General features: G+C 48.9%; 1 protein-coding gene across 2 annotated transcripts in view; it reads left to right on the forward strand.

The window, feature by feature from the left end:
* Positions 1–18,807, forward strand: part of LOC138491106 (probable cation-transporting ATPase 13A4) — a 1,999,067-nt gene that overhangs the window by 1,505,189 nt on the left and 475,071 nt on the right. The gene's annotated exons all lie outside the window — the stretch shown is intronic.

Genomic DNA, 18,807 nt, shown 5'->3' on the forward strand with positions numbered 1-18,807 from the left:
CCTTTAAGTTTAGGCACCCTCTTCTGACGAGCAACAATAATGCCAAATGCCAGCTATTTATAGCTTGACAGAGGGCTGCTCCTTTACATAGACTTGTAGCTCATTCTCATCAAACAACTATGGTAAAGTGTTTGTATTATGGTGACTTGTCTGGCGATAGATTAGACAAAAATATTTGCATTGACATTGAATCACGCACATTTCAGGTGATTTGACAAAGTGGAAGTTTGAATTAACTTTTTTAAAGTTTGTCCAACCGACCTTCGACCACATGGCTTAAGTGGAGATGTGATTGGAGCTCCTTTTCAGTGTCAGGCAGCTTTCAGAGAGGCAGGAGGTTGTTGCTGGAGATGGGTTTAGGGAATTTAAAGAAGTGGGAATAAATTGGGGTGGAGTTTGAGTACTTGAGGAGGAATAATGGAAGGGAGGGGCACTGGGTCCTGGGGTAAGCAAGAGGATTATATTTACAGTAGGTATTGCTTGAATGGTGCATCTGGGAATGCTTCATGGTGGACTTCGATGGACGGTCCATCCCTTTGGGTATTCTTCATGGTGGATTCTGCAGGACAGTCCAACTATTTTATTTTTTAATTTTTTTTATTTAGAAAGCGCACAGACAGCCCGGGGGCATCGAGGCGATGTTACAAGAAGACGACTTAGTTACATGGAGCATATATAAGAGTGTTACATGTGGAAGACATTATGCATATTACATTTAAAATTTTACATACGTTAATGTGTGGCACTTAGCATGGCATAGAGTAAGTTAGCTGAACAGCTGTTAAGTTCACGCAAAAATAAGTGTTTGAGGAAGGCTAGGGGGGGAGGTTTCCGCTCTAAGGTGGGGTGGAAGGGAGTTCCATTGCATTGCAGCGATGAATGGGAAGCTGGAGCCGCCCGCTCTTGCCCGTTTGACTTTGGGCACTGTGAGTAGTTTGGTGTATGGTATTTTCATAGGTCTCGAAGATGCTAATCTGGTTATTCTTTGTGTTAGCTATTGAGGGGCTGTGTGGTTGATGCATTTGTGGGTTATGGCCAGTGTTTTGAAGAGGACGCGTGCTTTGATGGGTAGCCAGTGGCCTGTTTCCTGGCGACATAGATGTGGTCCCTTCTGGGAATTCCGATTGTAGCATGGAGCACACTGTTTTGGATGGATTGGAGTTTATCCAAATGTTTTACTGAAGTGCCTGCAAAGAGGACATTGCAGTAGTCAAGTCGGGATCCCGTTATAGCTCTAGCTATGGTGAGGCAGTTTTCCAGGAAGGGTCTAGCTGCATTGAGAAGCTTAGCGTGATAGTCTGCGGAGGAAGCAATGGCGTTCACTTGCCTGGACATGGAGAGGTTGGAGTCTAGGTAGACTCTGATGGTTTTTACAGCATGGGATACTGTGATTTGAATGTTGTCAATCATGAAATCAAGGAATTGGCTGTCCAATTAAGGTTTCAGTGGATCTAATCAGGAATAGTTCTGTCTCGTCTCCGATCAAGCACAACCCATTCTCAGTCATCCAGGCTTGGATGGTGGAGTAAGCAGCATTGAGGGTCTTGGCGTCAGACTCACAGTCACCAGATAAGGGGAGGAGGACTTATGTGTCATCATTGTAGTTAGTGTAAATGATCCCTAATGAATCCAGAATGTTGACAAGTCATCTAGGGAAGATGTTGTATAATGTCGGGGATATGCAAGAGCCCTGTGGCATTCCTCATTGGATGAGGTCAGGTTTGGCACAGGCTAGGTCTGAGAAGACTTGCATGGCTCTGCTTTGCAAGAATGAGGTGATCCAGGCTGTGGCATTGGAGGGAAAAATGCGCTGTGGATGAGTTGGTGGCAGAGGATGTTATGGTCAACAAGGTCAAAAGCAGCTGACGGGTCCAAGAGGAGGAGTAGGGCAGGTTTACCAGAGCCCCGAATGTCGTCCATCTGGTTTTTTAATACGAGTAAGGCTGTTGTGGTTCCGTGGCCGGGGCAAAAGCAAGACTGACGGAGACCGATGAGGCTGTTGGCTTCGAGGAACTGTTGAACTTGCAGATAAACTGCTTTGTCCAGTATTTGTAGCAAAAATGGCACAGTGGTTTTGGGCCTGTAGTTGCCGGGGGATATGGGGTCAAGTGAAGTTTTTTTTTTAGGAGAGGGCAAACCCATGCTTCTTTGAGGCAGGCTGGGACAAGAAGGAAACACTGCCATCTGGGAATGCTTCATGGTGGACTCGGAAGGACTGTCCATCCATCCAAGAATGCTTCAGGGTGGACTCTGAAGGACTGTCCATCCATGGTGAAATGCCCTGTTGCTGTGTAACACGTCTTCCATTTCGTGAAAGAACTGAGTATGCTGAGGTGAAAAAAGTCAATGTCTGCTTGCCTCCTTCCTCATTAAATCTGAATAAGTGAACCCTACATTGCGCTCTGCATTAGGGAACGCATAATAGGATCTTTGGAGAACATTGTAGCATGCTGTTTCTGACAAACATGACAGACTATTCATCATACATTTTATTTTCGGTTATTCAACCATAAAAGTGCATGCTGTTGCGCATGCCACATGTAGATCTGTACTCTGGCTCAGATATCTTACAACACTATCAGAGTCTCGGGCCCCGGCCTCTCTCAACATTGGCAACAGATACATTCTTCTCAGCTTAATCATTCTAGTGCAAAACAGCAGGAAGTGCAAAACTGTTTCGATGCGCTCCATACATAGAGGGCATATGCTTGTGTTAGTGGATAACCAATTTTGGGGAAAAGAAGCCAAGTCTACGATCCCCAGGTGAAAGTGAAGTTACAAAGACTTCTCCTATGCTGGGTATATTTCGTCAAAGTATAATTTAAACCCCTGTTGGTGCCCTTGGTCGAGGTAGCTAGGGCCGAGTTTCAAGCATAAAGCATCAATCAGGAAGCTATCATTGCCTCTCGACCTGATCTTCACCTGGATGCTCTCTGTCAAAGCTGATCTTACAACTGCAGGATGATTCCACAAGTCTAGATCCCGAAATGTAGCGCTAACATGGACAGACAATAATAAGCTCCTGCCACCCTCCATGTCTAGGAGATGATGTTGTACTGCCTTCCGGTATCTTTCATGGCCACGCTGCTTCCACAGTCGGCCCAGTAGACGCTTGGTCTAGCTTGGATTTGGGCAGCATCTGACAATCCACCACGCTCCAGCAAAAGCAAGGCAATTGGAGCGTTGGCAGGAAGCAACAGTTTCTTCAAAAAATATGTTCATAAGTGAAGATCCTCATGATGCTACTATAACCCCAGAGTTCTGATCCATATAAGGCCATGGGGATAGCTTGCTTGTGAAATAAGTCTAAAGCAGGAGAGACTGCCTCCCACCCACTTTTCGCATGGAACGCCAGGATGGCTTCCCCCACCTTATTTAAAGTAGTGGCTGATTTACTAATCTGGGCCGTCCAACAACCTGATTCCAAAAACCTCAGTCCCAGATAATCATAGAAATTGACCTGTTCCAATAGGGAACCTTCAACTTCAACCTTTAATGATTTAGTTTTCTCTGATTTAGGTCTGAAAATCATCATCCTTTGATTTTTCGACATTTAGACTAAGATCCAGCTCCTTTCAGAAATACCGATAGGGACCTCTTCAAACCTTGTGGGGATGTTGCCATGAGGGCCACATCATCTGCATAAAACGGTGCTGGGTACTCGTCACAGTGGATCTTTGTGCAATCTTGGCACTCCCATGGTAAGAAATCAATGATCTCTTGTATGTATATGTTGAAGAGAAGGGCCAGGGCACAGCCCTGCCTAGCTCCCTTCTCAACGTCAAAGGGTCGTGTCAACTCACCAGCAGGCCCAAAGCATAGCAGTATAAAGCTGGTGTATTATGTTAATTAGTGCAGGAGGAGCATTCCTCGAGTGTAATATCTGCCACAGGGTTTCCCTACAAACTGAATCAAATTCAGTTTTTAAATCTACAAATGCCACATAATGGCGCATTTTCTTTAAAACTGTGTATTTCTGAATTAGTAAATGGAGCATAAATCATTTTTCGATGGTTCCTCTTTTGGATCTAAAACCTGCCTGAAGGTAATGGATTATTGATTCTCTGATTGCCCAATCCTGTAGGTGTTTCAAAATTATTTTCCCAACTAGTTTGTCGATGCTATACAGAAGCGAAACTGGGGCCCATATTTATGCTTCATCTTTTAACAGGGCGACAGGTATGAGATTGGTGCCTACCGCTTTGCCACTTTTTCACGCGTTAAGAGTTAAGGGCTATTGCGACCTCGTTGATAGACACTGTCATGATATCTACAGTGGTGGGGTGCAGAAATGGGATTGACTACACCTCCCCTGCTCTAGGAGTTTGATACAGGTTGGCAAAGTGCGACCTCCACTCGTCCTCGTTAATGTGACAGAGTAACGCCGGGGCACCCTTCAAGTCTTTTGCCGAGACGAGCTTCCAAAATAACGGTTGATCCCTGGATTGGGGAGTGGCTTGGAGAGCAACCCATTTTTCGTGGGTGAAATCTCTTCTTTGTAAGCACCAGGGATTTGTGTATTAGGTGGAGCTTGCAGAGTTTGTCTGTGCAGCCCTAAGCTAGATTTGAGGCAGTTAAGAATTTCAGCCTTAGCCTTGTGACATTCGTCATCATACTAATTCGATTCAGGTCGGGTTTGTTTTTGTTTTAATACCTTCCGTGGCACTGAAATATGTGGGATCAAACTCGTGGTAAGCATCTCATATTCTGCTAGTATCTCGGCATTGGTAGACTCTTCATTGCATATATGTAATGTTATGTAATGATAATTGTTTATTCATTTATAGTGCGCACTGGGCCCCTAGGCATCTGGGCACAGGTTACAAAGTTACATATGACAGGACATCAATATACAGATATGTACAGGTGAATGTGGCATCAATGTACACATATACAATAGATAGTTTCCTTAATTACTGTTTCTTATTTAGGTGTAGGCTACAGAGAGAAGTACCAGGAAACAGGCCAGGGGGTAATCGGTCTAGGGAGTGCAGCCACTTCTTGACTTTAGTCTTAAAGCAGTGGAAGGGAGATATGGCGCCTAGTGAGTCAGGGATAGAGTTCCATAGTTGCGCAGCCAGGACTGGAAAGCTAGCACCGCCTGTTTTTTTAAGCTTGAACTTGGGTATTCTGAGGCTGTTGGATTGTGCTACTCTGATATGTCATGTTGAGGTGTGTTTGGTAAATCTATCAGTGAGGTATAGGGGATCCTTCTTGGACAGACATTTATGAGTAAGTTTGAGCGATTTGAGCTTGATTCTGTCGTTTATGGAGAGCCAATTGGTGTCACGTCTCACGTGATACATGTGCTGAGTTTTGGGTATGCCTAGAGCCGCTCTTAGGGCATTGTTTTGGATTGCCTGTGGTTTAGTGGTGTTGTGTTTGCTGATGCCTACGTATAAGGCATTGCAGTAGTCCACATTTGAAGAGGATTAAGGCCCTTGCAATTGTAATACAGTTTACCGTGGACGGGAATGGTTTGCATGTATAAATCAGTTTACACGTATAGTTGGTGGCAGAAGCTAAATGATTTTTATACCGCACGCTACCCACTGGAGTGGTCCCCTGGCGCTTTGGCGGTTCTGAAAGGGAAAGAGGATGGGGTGGGTTAGTAGGACTGAGCGGGATAAGAGCAAGAGAGCTGTAATGTGCTGTTGGCAGCATCAGTTCGGTTAACACCGTACCCTGAGCTTAATTGTGCTTTTCGTTTGGTTGCCGTCATGTGTTGTTGTGCAAGACGATGTGTGGTTTGTTTTGTTGTTGCAGTGTAGTGAAGTGCATGCAGTTTGTTGTGCTTGGAGGAACGGTTATGTTTGATTTGAGTATGAGAGGTGTATGCACAGGGGTGAGATTTTTACTAGGGTTGATTAATGGCATCACTATATCTAACTTCCCAATTCTATCTAGATGTGACGTATGCTAATCTCCAGTTCTGTCTAGATGTGATGCATGCTAATCTCCACAATTCTATCTAAATGTGACACAAGATTATCTTCATTTTAATATATATATCCTCCAGGCTCTCCATAATAGAGCTATAAAGATTGGATTTGACTTTAGGCCCCTTGAGATTAGACCATTTTAAGGATTTCCAGGGGTGGCCACAGACCTCTACTGGGTGTGGGTGAACATTAGGACTTGAGATGTCTGAGTGTGCTTCACTCCCCCGTAACAGTAGGGTTAGTGGTAGATGGTCGCTTTCCATTCTATCAGCCACTTCGAAATCAGTGACCCTTGCCCAGTCCTGTCCTGAGATAAAGATGTAATCTATGTGTGAGCTCTGTTGGTCCTCTAAAAGCCACTTTAGGAGGTTGGTCTTTACCAAAACGCCCATTACATGCCCTTAGATTTAAATTTGGTAAAATGAAATTAGATTCCAAAGCCCAGCGATGGAGTCTTTTCGGGTTACTAGCAATCAGGCGTTATGTCCCAGGCATGATCTTGGTCATCCCATAAATTCTTTAATTCCTTCACTGGTTCAATTTGGAGATTAAGATTTCCTGCGACCGAGGTGATAGTGTTAACCGACACTGGGGTTAGTTTGCTAGACAGATATTCATCTAGGCAGGATAGAGTTGCCATCCCATTAGATCTAGCTGGTGTATTGTATATGTTATATAGGTGGATTAGATTGTTGACATCTGTCCAAAGCCGCAGAGCTTGGCGATCCATTGTGTCAGAGCTAATTTCAATCTTCAAACCTAAAGTGACCTCTAGCAATACCAATAGACCGCCTCATGGACGGCCCCCAGGGCCCCTAGTGGCTGGGTTTGCAAATGCCTGATATCCTTGAAGAAGGGGTCTTGGGGGTGAACTGCCCATGTTCCTTGTAACATGATGATGTGAATTCTTCTTACAAGTGTACACCAATCTGGAATTTCAAGCAGCCTTCTGACTCCCACAATATTCCAGGACACCAGTTTTGTGTGGGCACAAGGGGTCCTTCCTATCAGTTCAGTCTGTCTACATCCTCCAATTCCTCACCCCCCAGTCCTGTGCCTTCTACAATGGTTATAGCAATGGTTCGACCGCTGCCGTTCATACCCTGCCACCCTGGGTCTAGTGGGTTCTGCTTGCGTTGGTTTGAGGGAGGTGCCGACATGGGCTGAGACCTAAAGAAAACTTCTGGCGAACTTAGCAAGATCTTGGAATTTCCACTGGGGTACACCCTACGCTCTATGCTAAAAAGGCCATCGACCAAGGGCCTTGAGATGAAAAAGACCTGAATAAAATCAAAAACAGCCTGGTAAGGTCTTCCCAACACAGTATTGGGTATCATGTCTGATAAGTGACAGGCAGCCTTTGACATGACGGATCGAATAGATGCACTTATGTTTAAGTGGCTCTTGATCTTTATAAGAGCCCACTGGTAGCCTTGGGACATTAGTCATTACAGTCGAGGCCCCCTATCTCCTCCACCCGCTCCCAGGCTGGGTGGTTTGTTACTGCTCACAAGCTGTGGGCGTGGGGGAGGAGCGCGGGTATGTTGTTATTATAGGCTCTAAATTGGCCCGAGAGAGGTAGAGCATTGGGGCCAGTCAATGGAGGTGCTCGGCCTTCGGGGCGGAATGCCCTCCGATTGCCGGTTAGCCCCTTCCAAAATGCTGGTCTTGGTTGCATATTGTGATTGGGGATTGTAATGCTCCTTCTCACGACCTGATCTGAGATCTGTAATGCTCTGGGCATTGTCGGGCGGTGGCCTTTGCTCTCGAGATGGGTTGGCTAGACTCACATTTCCGGCAAAGGTACTCGAGCTGACAAGGGGTGACGGAGGTCTGGCGCCCCGACCCGGGGGGGGGGCCACCTTTCCCTTGATATTTATAAGTTCTTTCACTACAACATTCAGCCATTTGTGCATTTTCAGTTCTGTTGAGTTTTTAATGCCTGCTAGTGATTTCCCAATTGACTTAAAGTAAGCACGGCTACATTTACATTCATTGCTACTAGGCTCTAAACAAGTAGTCTGAGATCCAAATTTGCAGAGCTGTTTCGCAGCTCCTGAAGGGGGTAGCTGTGTGGTTCACTGTTAGATCGCAGGCTCCCAGTCGTTTTGGCCCTCTTCTTTCTCGCTGCCAAGTTCCAGTGACGGTCGTCCTTTCCCCCAGCCGTGAACGTTTCAGCACTATCCACCAAGCTTGATTTGCCTGTGAGCGGCTGGAAGCGATTACTTAGAGGCAACGTGGGAAGTACTGGGAGCCCCTTACAGGGTGCTGCTATTACCCTTGACAACTCCTTACTGGGTCCCACTGGGTGCAATCCAAGTGAGTCTATCTGGATTGAGGGGGACACTGAAAAAGATGTTGCAGCAATCGTTTGGTTCATCAATGGTTCTGCCAATACCACTTGCACTCTGTGGGCTTTGATGGTGGATGTCTATTATGTTCATGCCCGCTGGGCCCTGGACCAGTCCATCGATTGGTGGGCAGAACTTTTTGCTGGGAGTGCCTTTCTGGCCCATTTTTTGTGCGATTTTGAAGGCGCCCAGAGTATCTTCTTTCGATATTTGAAGGCTAGCACCTTGATGTGGCTTTGCCAAAGTTGCAGATTTCATCTTTTTCACAAAAGGAAATCAGATCCACAAAGGCCTCATTCACCCCACAGTTAGATTGTAATAGATCATCCTGAGGCTCTTCCCTGGGTTGAATAAATGGAAGATCGTCCCCTTGAGGTTGCACCCGGGGAGGTTCAGCGCCATGGGGGGCCTTGGGCTCCTTTCCTCCCGGTCCATCGATGTCAGATTAGAAGGCCCTTAATTTCAGTGATCAGTTGGTTAATGTCCTTAAAGGGCTTGAACAATCTCAATACTTTGCCTTGACTTGCTCTCTTTGGCATAGACCCATCCGCCTTCCGTTTTACCATTGTCAAGAAGCTACGGTTGCCGCCACAGAATGAAACGGCCCGGGGCGCTCTCTTTAAGCTCGATAGGCTGCATAATTTCTTGTCTCTGCTCACTCTCATGCAGTGCATTAGCTGTTTTGTAAAAGAGGGAGCTCTCCTGCAGGTCTGGGCGAGGCGTAGAGAGCTAATACCTAGCAGGGGAACATAGAGAGGACTGAGGAAAAAACGCTTCTGCAGCACTATGAGGATCTACGAGACTGTCTATGAGGTTAAAGCTTAGCCGGGATTATTGCACGCCCTGTGAGGGATGCACTTTGTTGCGGCTTGCACACTAGCATTGCTAGGCCACAGGCGGGCTGATTCACTATCGCTACTGTGAGGGGCCTACAGGGGAGAGCCAGGTATCGCAGGGCCAAGGCTGTCTTACCGATGCAGACTCCAATCCCTGCGCTGCTCCAAACAGCCTGCGGCTCTCAACAGCCGAACTTGTCCTCAACGGGCTTCACCTCCCCGGTTCCCTGGCAGCTTTTGTGTGTCCTTGGGGCGTGTCTTGAATAGGGGGATTTCCCAGCAAGATTCTCCCCGCAACAGCCTGCGGCTCTCAACAGCCGGCCTTCTCCTCGCCAGGCTTGCTTCCTGTGGTTGCTGGTCCTGCCCAAATGAACATGTCAGTGCTTCTTTCAAATAATCCTGAATGAACAATGGGTGGTATGGAAAGAATGTATTGCGGGTATCTCAACCTAAAGCACTATTGACTGGGCTTGAAGGTCTCGGTAGTAACCAAGTCACTTATCCCTATACTCTAACTAGATGACTCCTTCTGTAGTAGCTACTGGGTCAAAACATCCTATCCCTTGCCCTACTAAAGTGGCCCTACATCTTGGCAGAGTTTAGAGCAATTGGGCCTGTGGTGTTCCATTTTACCTGAAGGAACTAGGTTTCTCCTTCCAGCACCATGTCTCCATAGAAACCCAACAACAAGAGTGCTGCCAAACATTGGGGGAGTATTCAGTTCTCGCAGAGGCCAAGGCCTGCCAGGAAGTCTGAAGCAAAACAGAAGAGGTCATGGCTGGAAGGTTTCAAATTATTTTTAACCTCTGGCATTGCTCTGGGCAACCCTCCAGATCATCGTTCTTCAAGTACCAAGCCATTACAAAAGAGGGGAAAACCATATGCAAATCAGGCTTGGTCCCACCCCAAAAGCAGCAGTCCATCCCGAGCCGCTTGGTCACGTCCCTTCTGCACAAGACCACAAGCTTCTCCAGCCATGTTTCGGCCTCGTTAAGTCCATTTTAAAACCCTGCAAGGCTAGAATTCAGCCTCTTGCCTTACAAGTGGGCGAGGACAACCTATGGGTTAAATGCTCAAGTCAACAAAATACTGAAACATTCTTAAATGATATATTTCAACTAGTAAAAGATCCAATTTACTACACATGGCATATAACGAATGGAATTTTCTGGAATGGTTGAAATGTATTTCTCTTTCACTGCCTACAAATAGTCTAGTTTAACCATACATTCAATCATTGCTTCTTCAGTAAACCTGTGCCCACACCAAGGAATCAAAGAATGCATTTAATATATTTAATTTTCAATAATGTATTAACATCTCAACATTTTTAATGCTATGCACGTTCTCAGGGCCATATATCCACAGGCAAACATGTGTTTACATGTTTTCCAAGCAGGAACATAAAAACAACGAAGCAATTTCCCATAATTATAGTTTTCATGGGAATGGAAAAAATGCTGTGTATGGGACAAACTTACATCTTCGTTTGTGCAAAAGGAAAAGTGTATCCCTGTAGTATTGGCATGGGTAGGATAGCTCAGTGGCAACGCGCTCGTCTTGGAAGCAAGACGACGCAGAGCAACACAGGATCGAAATATTATACTATATTCTCAGTTACAATGTTTCTTCCAAATGTCATGTTCTGTTTTGCAAGTACAGCTCCATAGCAAATCATTAAATTGCAACAACAATGAAAGCAATGTCCGTATTGATAAACATTCATGTAATATACGTCCATTTTAACTTTGAGCCATGATAGAACTATCAACAAACCATACTATATTTCAAATTTGCATCCCAGGAAAGTTCAAAGTGTACGCCATTCACTAATTCAATGTATGTGTTCCCCAATGAAAATGATCCCACTTAATGATATCAATACATGAGTCAACGAAAAAGAGAACAGAGCAATAAATACTGTTGCCAACAACCACAAAAGCACTTGGATGTCCCTGCAAGTCTAACTCAAAGACTCTGCTCGCACATCGCAACAGACGACTTACTGTATAAAGACTCTGTCCAATGGTGTGATGTGTTCATTTCCCAGGAAGTCTTGTAGATAAGTCAGTGGTGGTAGCAATTCCATTTAAACTCCACCAGAAGCATTGTAATGAGAGTTAAAGGGCCTGCCTGGTGGGTTAATCAAGCAGTTGCAAGAGGAGCTAAACACAGGGGCTACACTGGAAAGGGAGTAGGGGGGTCATGGAACTACCTCCTACTTTCCTTTAATCAGCGCTGACTAATGATCAGTCACAGCACATTAGTGCCTCAAGGTGGTCCATGGCATTGGACTGGCCAACGCTGAGTACGCAGTGATAAAGTGCAGCCACTCACTGGCCCGGCAGGTGTTTTGTTAGGGGGGCTCCGTAGTATCCTGCCTGTTCTTTTTTTTTTTTTTGTATATGTTTATTTTAAACCAAGGCAGGGTGACAACAATAACAGCGCAAGCAAGACATGTAAAGCATTTTCAACAATCCCCTCCAACTCCCCACCCACTCCCCCCCCCCCGTTCTTATCTGAGGACTCCTCCCATTGGGTTACCCATTCTGTGGCTCCTCCAGCTATGTTCCCCTTTCAGGGAACTTCCTGGTCTCTCAGGTCCCACCGGGTATTGATGGGCTTGTAGGTCAGTGTGGGAAATTTCTGGTCATACTCCAGCACTGGGGCCCAAATATTCTGAAAGCAGTGGAGGACTCCGGCCCTTGCCGCTGTTACCTTCTCCACGATCAATATGTCCCATAGCTTCCCCCACCACTGGGATATGAAGGGGCCGTCATGGGCTTTCCAGAAGCGGGTAAGCATTATTTTCCCTGCTAGGAGGCATTGAGTCAGCAGTTTCGCTCTGTTTTCAGAGCGCGGATAGATCCCGGGGACCGGGTCTCCTAGCAGGATGGGCTCAGGCTCCAGCGGGAGAGCTGTCTGGGTAATCTGTTCAATGGTCGCTAAGCATAGTTTCCAGAATTGTTGGGTCTTTGGGCATGTCCACCACATATGGAGAATGGTTGGCCGCACCCTCTCCAGCAAGCACAGTCAACCAGGGGATTCATATGGTGGAGCCTGATGGGGGGGTAGTACCAGTGCAGCAGGATCTTGTATGCGCATTCCCTGTTGGTGACACAGGTGGATGAGGTGTGTGCTTGGGTTCAGATATCCACCCAGGTCTGGTCTTCAACCGGGTGTCCCAGATTAGCCTCCCACTGGGCCATACATTGGGTTTTTGAAGCCAGGAAGTCCCCCAGGAATTGTCTGTATAGGGTAGAAATATTGCCTTGGGCTGGGAGATCCTTGAGTGTTAGTTTGAGGGGAGTGATGGGGCTCGTGGCCGCCCAGAAGGTTTTGGGATGGGTGCACCAGTGACGTAGCTGCATGTATGTAAATCTGTCTCTTTCCTGAAGTCGGAACATTTCCTTACATTGTTCAAATGTGCGAGGTAGATTTCCCGCGTACAGCTGTTCCAAGGTTTCAAGGCCTCGCTTTATCCAGTTCTGGAAGTTACAGGGGTTTGCCCCGAGTGAGAAGGTCGGGTTGTGAACGATTGGCGATAGGGGACTCAGTCCTCTCGGGATTCCCTTTTTGTTTTAGTGCCCAGTCCCAGGAATTCAGAGTATGCTTAGTCGGCAGCAGGAGTCCTTTCCATCGTTCTCTGAGGGGAGGCGGAATATGTGGAGGAAACCGCAGGGGGAGTGGGAGCTGTGATTGCTCCAATTCCACCCATCTGGGGCGGTCCGTGGTTATCTGACATGCACAAATGTGTGCCAATTACGCTGCAACCCTGTAGGATTGTAGGTCGGGACCCCCAGCCCGCCCAGTCTTGCGCTGCCCAGCAATGTTTTTTGGGGGATCCTGGCTTTTTTGCCCCTCCAGATAAACCTAAGCATTTTCCTCTGCAAGTCGCGAAGGGCTGGTGGTGGGATTGCCACTGGGGGAAGAGCAGGCATAGAGGAATCTCGGGAGTAAGTTCATTTTTCAGGCTGTTATGCGTCCCATCAGTGAGATTTCTTGGGTCGTCCAGCGCTTCAGATCTCCTTCTAGTTCTCTAAAAAGCCGAGGAAAGTTGGCCTGGTACGTGTCTTTCGGGTTTGTGGGAATGTGGACACATCAGGGCCAGTGCCTCCTGCTCTTCCGGGCAGAGGCCGATGCCCAGGGCCACCGATTTGGTGAAGTGAACAGAGAAGCTGGTAACTTCCCCATAGCTGGTTATTTCAGTCAAGGCATGCTTTAATGAGGAGCGGGCCTCCGAGATCGTGAGCAGCACATCATCTGCGTATAAGGCAATTTTGTGCTGAGATGGACCGACCTGGGGGCCCTTGATATGGTTATTCAGCCTGATCCTCTGGGCGAAGGGTTCCATAATAAGTGCAAAAAGCAATGGTGATAGCGGGTAGCCCTGTCTGGTTCCGCAAGTCAGGGGGATCAGGCAAGAAAGAGAGCCGTTGATCCTCAGGAAGGTCTTTGGCAATTTATAGTTGGCCAGTACCATAGTCTGGAACGTCGGGCCAAATCCAAAGGCCCCCCGGGTGAGGCTCATAAACGACAAGTCCACCCAGTCAAATGCCTTGATGGCATCTAAGGCCATTAATACCAGCCCCTGGGAGCTTCGGGAGGCGAGGTCTACCAGGTTCAGGGCTCTGCAGACATTGTCTCCTGCATTGAGGGGGTCACCAACCCCATTTCCCTAAAGGAGTTGAAGAGTGCCACCAAAGGGGGGACCATCTGGGGTTTAAATGTTGTATAGAACCTGGAGGAGAATCAGTCTGGGCCCGGGGCCCAGGAATTAAGGGATTTAATAGCTTCCTCAACCTGCTCACCTGTGATCGGTGCCTCCAGGCTCTCTCTGGTTGAATGGAGTAGTCGGGGCAGGGCTGCTCCCCGCAGGTATACCTTCTGTTTAGATTGGTCCCGCGGTGGTGCTGTCATTACTTGGGCTAGGTGGTTGGATGCTAGCTGTTGTTTTTTCAGTTCTGCATATTGTATCACTCCATGTAGATCACGCAGGCCGATGATTGTGGTGGCACGTTTTTTTTGGCCAGTTTAGCTACAAGCAGCTTGTTCGCCTTATTGTTCTTTGCATAATAGAATTGTTTGGCCTTGGCCATTAGTTGTGCGGTGTGTTCGGTGTAGTGGGCCTCTAGCTTCTTTCTGGCAGTGCGGCTGGCTCGCTGTGTCCTGGGGGACCAGCCTTTTTCCTTGTGAGTTTCCTCCGCTGCTTTAAGTTCCTCCTCAAGGGCCAGCCAGGCCTGTCGCCTGTTACGATGACGGGCCATCCCTTGTGCGATCAGGACTCCCCTAATCACTGCCTTCAGGGCGTCCCAGTTGTTTGCCGGGGAGGTGTCTATGACTGGGTTTTCTCTGAAGAAGTTCTTGATCGCTGTTGCGGTCTTGTCTCTTACCGACATGTAGCCCGGAGAGTTGGGCTTGGGTTCGTGTGCCCGAATCTCCATGATTACTGGGGCGTGATCAGATAGGATACTCGGGCCGATAGATACTTCATTGGCGTAGGCAAGCATCTGGGGGGATGTCAGGAGGAGATCAACCCTTGAAAAGGTTCATTGAACGAAGGACTAGAAAGAGTAGTCTTTTTCGGAGGAGTGAAGCACCCGCCATGAGTCCACTACCTCCAGGGACCTAAATAGGTGTAGGAGGCTGAGCGCCTGAGTAAAATCTCCAGGGGTGGGGGGGTGAGTTTTCTCTTTCGTGGGGTCTGGTACTCCATTGATATCACCCCCGATTATAGCCTGGCCTTCTATGAAGCGTGAGAGGGAGGAGCCCAGCGAGTAGTAAAAAGCTGTTTGCCCAGAACTTGGGGCTTATACTGAAATAAAGGTGTACAGGTCTCCCAGCAAGAGGCATTTAATTGCTATAAATCGGCCTTCCAGGCATGTTTTAGAATCCAGGACCTGGGGGTTTAGGTCTTTCTTGAAGAGGATCGCAGTACCTCCCTTCTTGGATCCTCCTGAGGCAAAGAACTGGAGTGGGTATAGTCGGGAGCGGAGTCGCCCAAAGTCTGCCGGTAGCAGGTGAGTCTCCTGAAGCAGGGCCACCGCTGCATCTTCGTCCTGAAGTTTTTGTAGGACCAACTTCCGTTTGGAGGAGGAGTTCAGCCCATTGACGTTGAGGGAGAAAGATTTTAGGTTTTGATGCTCCTGGGCTAGGTCCCTCCCCGTTATAGCGTCCGGGGGGGAGAGGTCGGAAGGGAGAGGGTTAACCGCCATCTCGAGTGAGAGCTAAAAGTGTGTCATCCTGCTCTTGGGGTTTTAACACGAGCCCCCAACAGGAGGCCGTAACTTTAACTGACGGGGGGGCCGACATTGTAGGTTCGGCCAATCCCCTGGCCAACTGGGCCAATCAAGGTAGAAAAAATAATATGAGATTCCAAGGACTCGAAGGTGGAACATACTTTGGAAATGGGCATGGGCCGTGGGTGTGGCCCGCTGCAATGGTTGTAGACGTTCTTAAGCTGGATCGGAGTTAGTGATTTTCTTTAAGGTAGAGCTGGACCGTTGGCGAGAGCGTGAAGCGGAGATCCGTCGGGTGTGGTCCCGCCCCCGATCATCTCCTCCTATTGCTCCACGGCACCTTCGACCAGGAGGACCGCCTGGGCTTTGGTGAAGGAGCAGCTTCCGAGTCATTGGTGGCCTTCGGGCTTGGTGAAGCGGCCTCTTTGGGTGAGGATGGGTGCATGATTTTGTTAGCATCTTCGAGGTGGGTGATTCTCCGTAGAGTGCCATTGTATGAGAACTGTAGGGCAGTTGGAAATAGCCATTTATATCAGACCTGGTGCTCTTGGAGGAAGAGAGTCAGAGGCCGGAGTGATTTCCTCTTTTGGAGAGTAAGTAGTGAGAGGTCTTGATAGATCTGGAGAGGTGAGCCCTGAAAGGAGAGTTCATCTTGTGATCAGCTGATTGCTGAAATGGCCTCCTTTGTGGTGAAGAAATGGACCCTGGTGATGACATCTGGGGGGAGGTCCAAGTCCACTCCCCGACGTGGGCGCAGCCTGTGGGTGCGATCTAGCAGAAGTTGGGTTTTGTCCAGTTGTGGGAGCAGAGATTTGAAAAGTCCCGTACATATTCCGCCAGGTTTTTGTCCGGAACGGAAGACGGAATCCCTCGGATCCAGAGGTTATTGCGGCGGGCCCTATTTTCGAGATCTTCCTGTTTAAATTCAAGAATTTCACATTTGTCTTGTAAGGTTCTGATTGAGCGTTGGATTACCCCCAGTGTGGTTGCATGGTCCTGAGAGCGATCATAGATCTCCCCCAGTCTCTGCTCCATCTCGGCCACCCTTTGATCGGTATGTTCTAGCTTAGTGGTGAGTTCCATCATGCAGGATCTAAATTCAGACTTGATATCAGCCATGAAAGCCAATATATCCCCTTTAGTGGCAAGGGCTTCTCCTTGTACTTGGGGTTTCTGCGGGGTGAGCTTGGAGGGGTCAGGTTTCTTTCATCTATCCATCGACTTGAACATAGTGGCGATATCCGAGTTCTTGCCAGCTTTTGATTGTTTAGCCATACTGACGGTTCGGAGGGGAGGGTGAATGATGCTGAGGTTTCCCGTTGGCGTCTGGTTCGGGAGGCTGTTGACTGAGGCCAGAGCCTTGTGATCCTTCAATTCATTGGAGTAGGGGCTCCGGAGTTTCGGCTCGAGTCCTATTAGTGTAAATGTTTGTGTAGGTTATGGCCTCCCAATACCGGATGAGGAAGAAAGGGAGACTATGGTTCCTCCGGTAAGGGGTGGGGTTGTGGTGCCGTTCCTCGCTCCTTGGGATGGGGCAGAGAAGGGGGATGAAAGTGCGGGCCAGGGCACCCCAGGAAGTGAGCGGGGAGAGAGGGAGAGGTATCAGAGCTGCCCCGGGAGTGCACCAGATCAGCGCAACCTCCTTGGAGCAGAGTGTGAGGGCCCAAGCTGCTTCAGGTGGTAATAGAGTTCTGCAGGCCTTGAGGGTTACCTTTTTAATATAGGTACCATGTGATAGCCTGATTGATAAGTCTGTGTTGAGAGGACAACTGTTTAATGTACTTCACTGCCCGCAGTGTCAGCATGAACTTTCTGTGGTGTTGTTGCAGGTTTCACCCTACCTCTGTAGGGGCCCAGGCCTGGTGTAGCCCGATCCCGCCGCCGGCACTGCCGGCGTGCGCACCGCCCGTGCCGCCAATGTATTGCTCCCCCTACGGTGCGTATCCCGGGCACCTTTGCTGGGAAGTGTGAGGCCTCACAGGGCTCCTGTGTCACCCCAGGGCCCAGCCAGAGCATCCCCCCAGGCCTTGTCACGCTTGGGAGCTGGGGTCCGTCCTCGGTGTCCCGCAGAAGCGGGGGAACTTGTTGCTTGTGCTGCTGATGATGTGCTGTGATGGTTCAACGACGGCTCCCCGTCTCTCTCTTCGCCGCGGGGGCTGCCGACGTGCACCCTATCCGCGCTGCCACTGTGTCGCAGCCCTCGTGGCCCGCCTCTTGGACACCTTTTGTGATGTATGGGGAAGGAGGCAGTTAATGAAGTTCCCTTCCTCCCCTCCAGAGCAGTCCAGGCTCGGAGAAGCTTCAATCAGTTTTGTTAGGTGTCGAATAGAGTCCAAGAAGCTATACATCCGGGTCACAGACAGGATGGATTCCCCCTGCTTAAGCCAGTGGGTATGGATTAGGTTGTAATCCGGGAGGGGAAGTCGCTGCGTGGGCCGGGGCGGCCCAGGAGATGGAGATGGAAATTGCTTTTGTGGTGTTATATTGACCCAAGGCTAAGGGAGGCTTCAGTTGGCGGTGTTCTATGTTTCAGGAAGGTCTGGAGGTAACCTTGCAGGGCAGCCAGTTTACAGGGGGTAAAATTCTCTGTTGAAGGCCTTTTTGGGGCAAGTCTTATGGCCATGTACCTCTTCTCCTTTCTCCTTTAGTGGTTCAGTGCCTTGGAATTAGGTTAAATTACATCTAACTGCCGGGCCTCCTCGCCGATGCGGGGAGCGGAGAGGGGAGGCGAGGGCGGGCGAAACCAGGCGCAAGCAGCTCGTTATTTGGGCCAGCTGTTTCAAGCAGGTGGGGGCCAGGTTGCCGCCGTGTTGCAGAGCTGGCAGCTTCCTTCAAGCTCTTATGAGTGGATGGAGGAGAGGATGGGACAGGGGAAGGATTCACCCCAGCTCCATAATTCCGGAACTTCTGAGCCCTCTCTCCCTCTTGCGGTGCTGGACTTCGGGGCGCTGCGCCTGAGCAGCTCCTCCCCGAGCTTCGATGGGTGAGTAGGGGGGGTGGAGGGAACACTCACTTCATCTCCCCCACTCTGGCTTCTTGGGGACCCCCCTCCACATTATGGCGCAGATCTTCGGCGCGCCGTGTTTGACATGGGGGCTGCGGCGCCCGACTCTGTGAGAACAATTGGGAGGCAGAGCGCTCATGCGGCAAGTCTCGGGAAGCTCGTCCCCCAAGCGGGGTATCACAGTGAAGGGGCTGCGCTGTTTAGAGCATAGGCAGCACCAAGGGGGAACAAAGTCAGGATCCTCTGGGTTGGAGGGGCCAGTCACCGAGACCCCGCGTAGAAATGTTGTGTGCACTCGAGCTCCCGTCCGCCATCTTGGGCCAGCGCGGCGACGAGGTAGCTGAAATTCACCAAGCTCATTTCGGGTCTTCCCAGAGCAGTAGCTTCCCATTCTTTCGCCACCTGCAGCCCCACACCTTCTTATAGCGCAGTAGC

Source organism: Ambystoma mexicanum, chromosome 10 (genome assembly GCF_040938575.1).
Source record: "Ambystoma mexicanum isolate Mex_15411 chromosome 10, UKY_AmexF1_1, whole genome shotgun sequence".
In the NCBI taxonomy this organism is placed as follows: Eukaryota; Metazoa; Chordata; class Amphibia; order Caudata; family Ambystomatidae; genus Ambystoma; species Ambystoma mexicanum.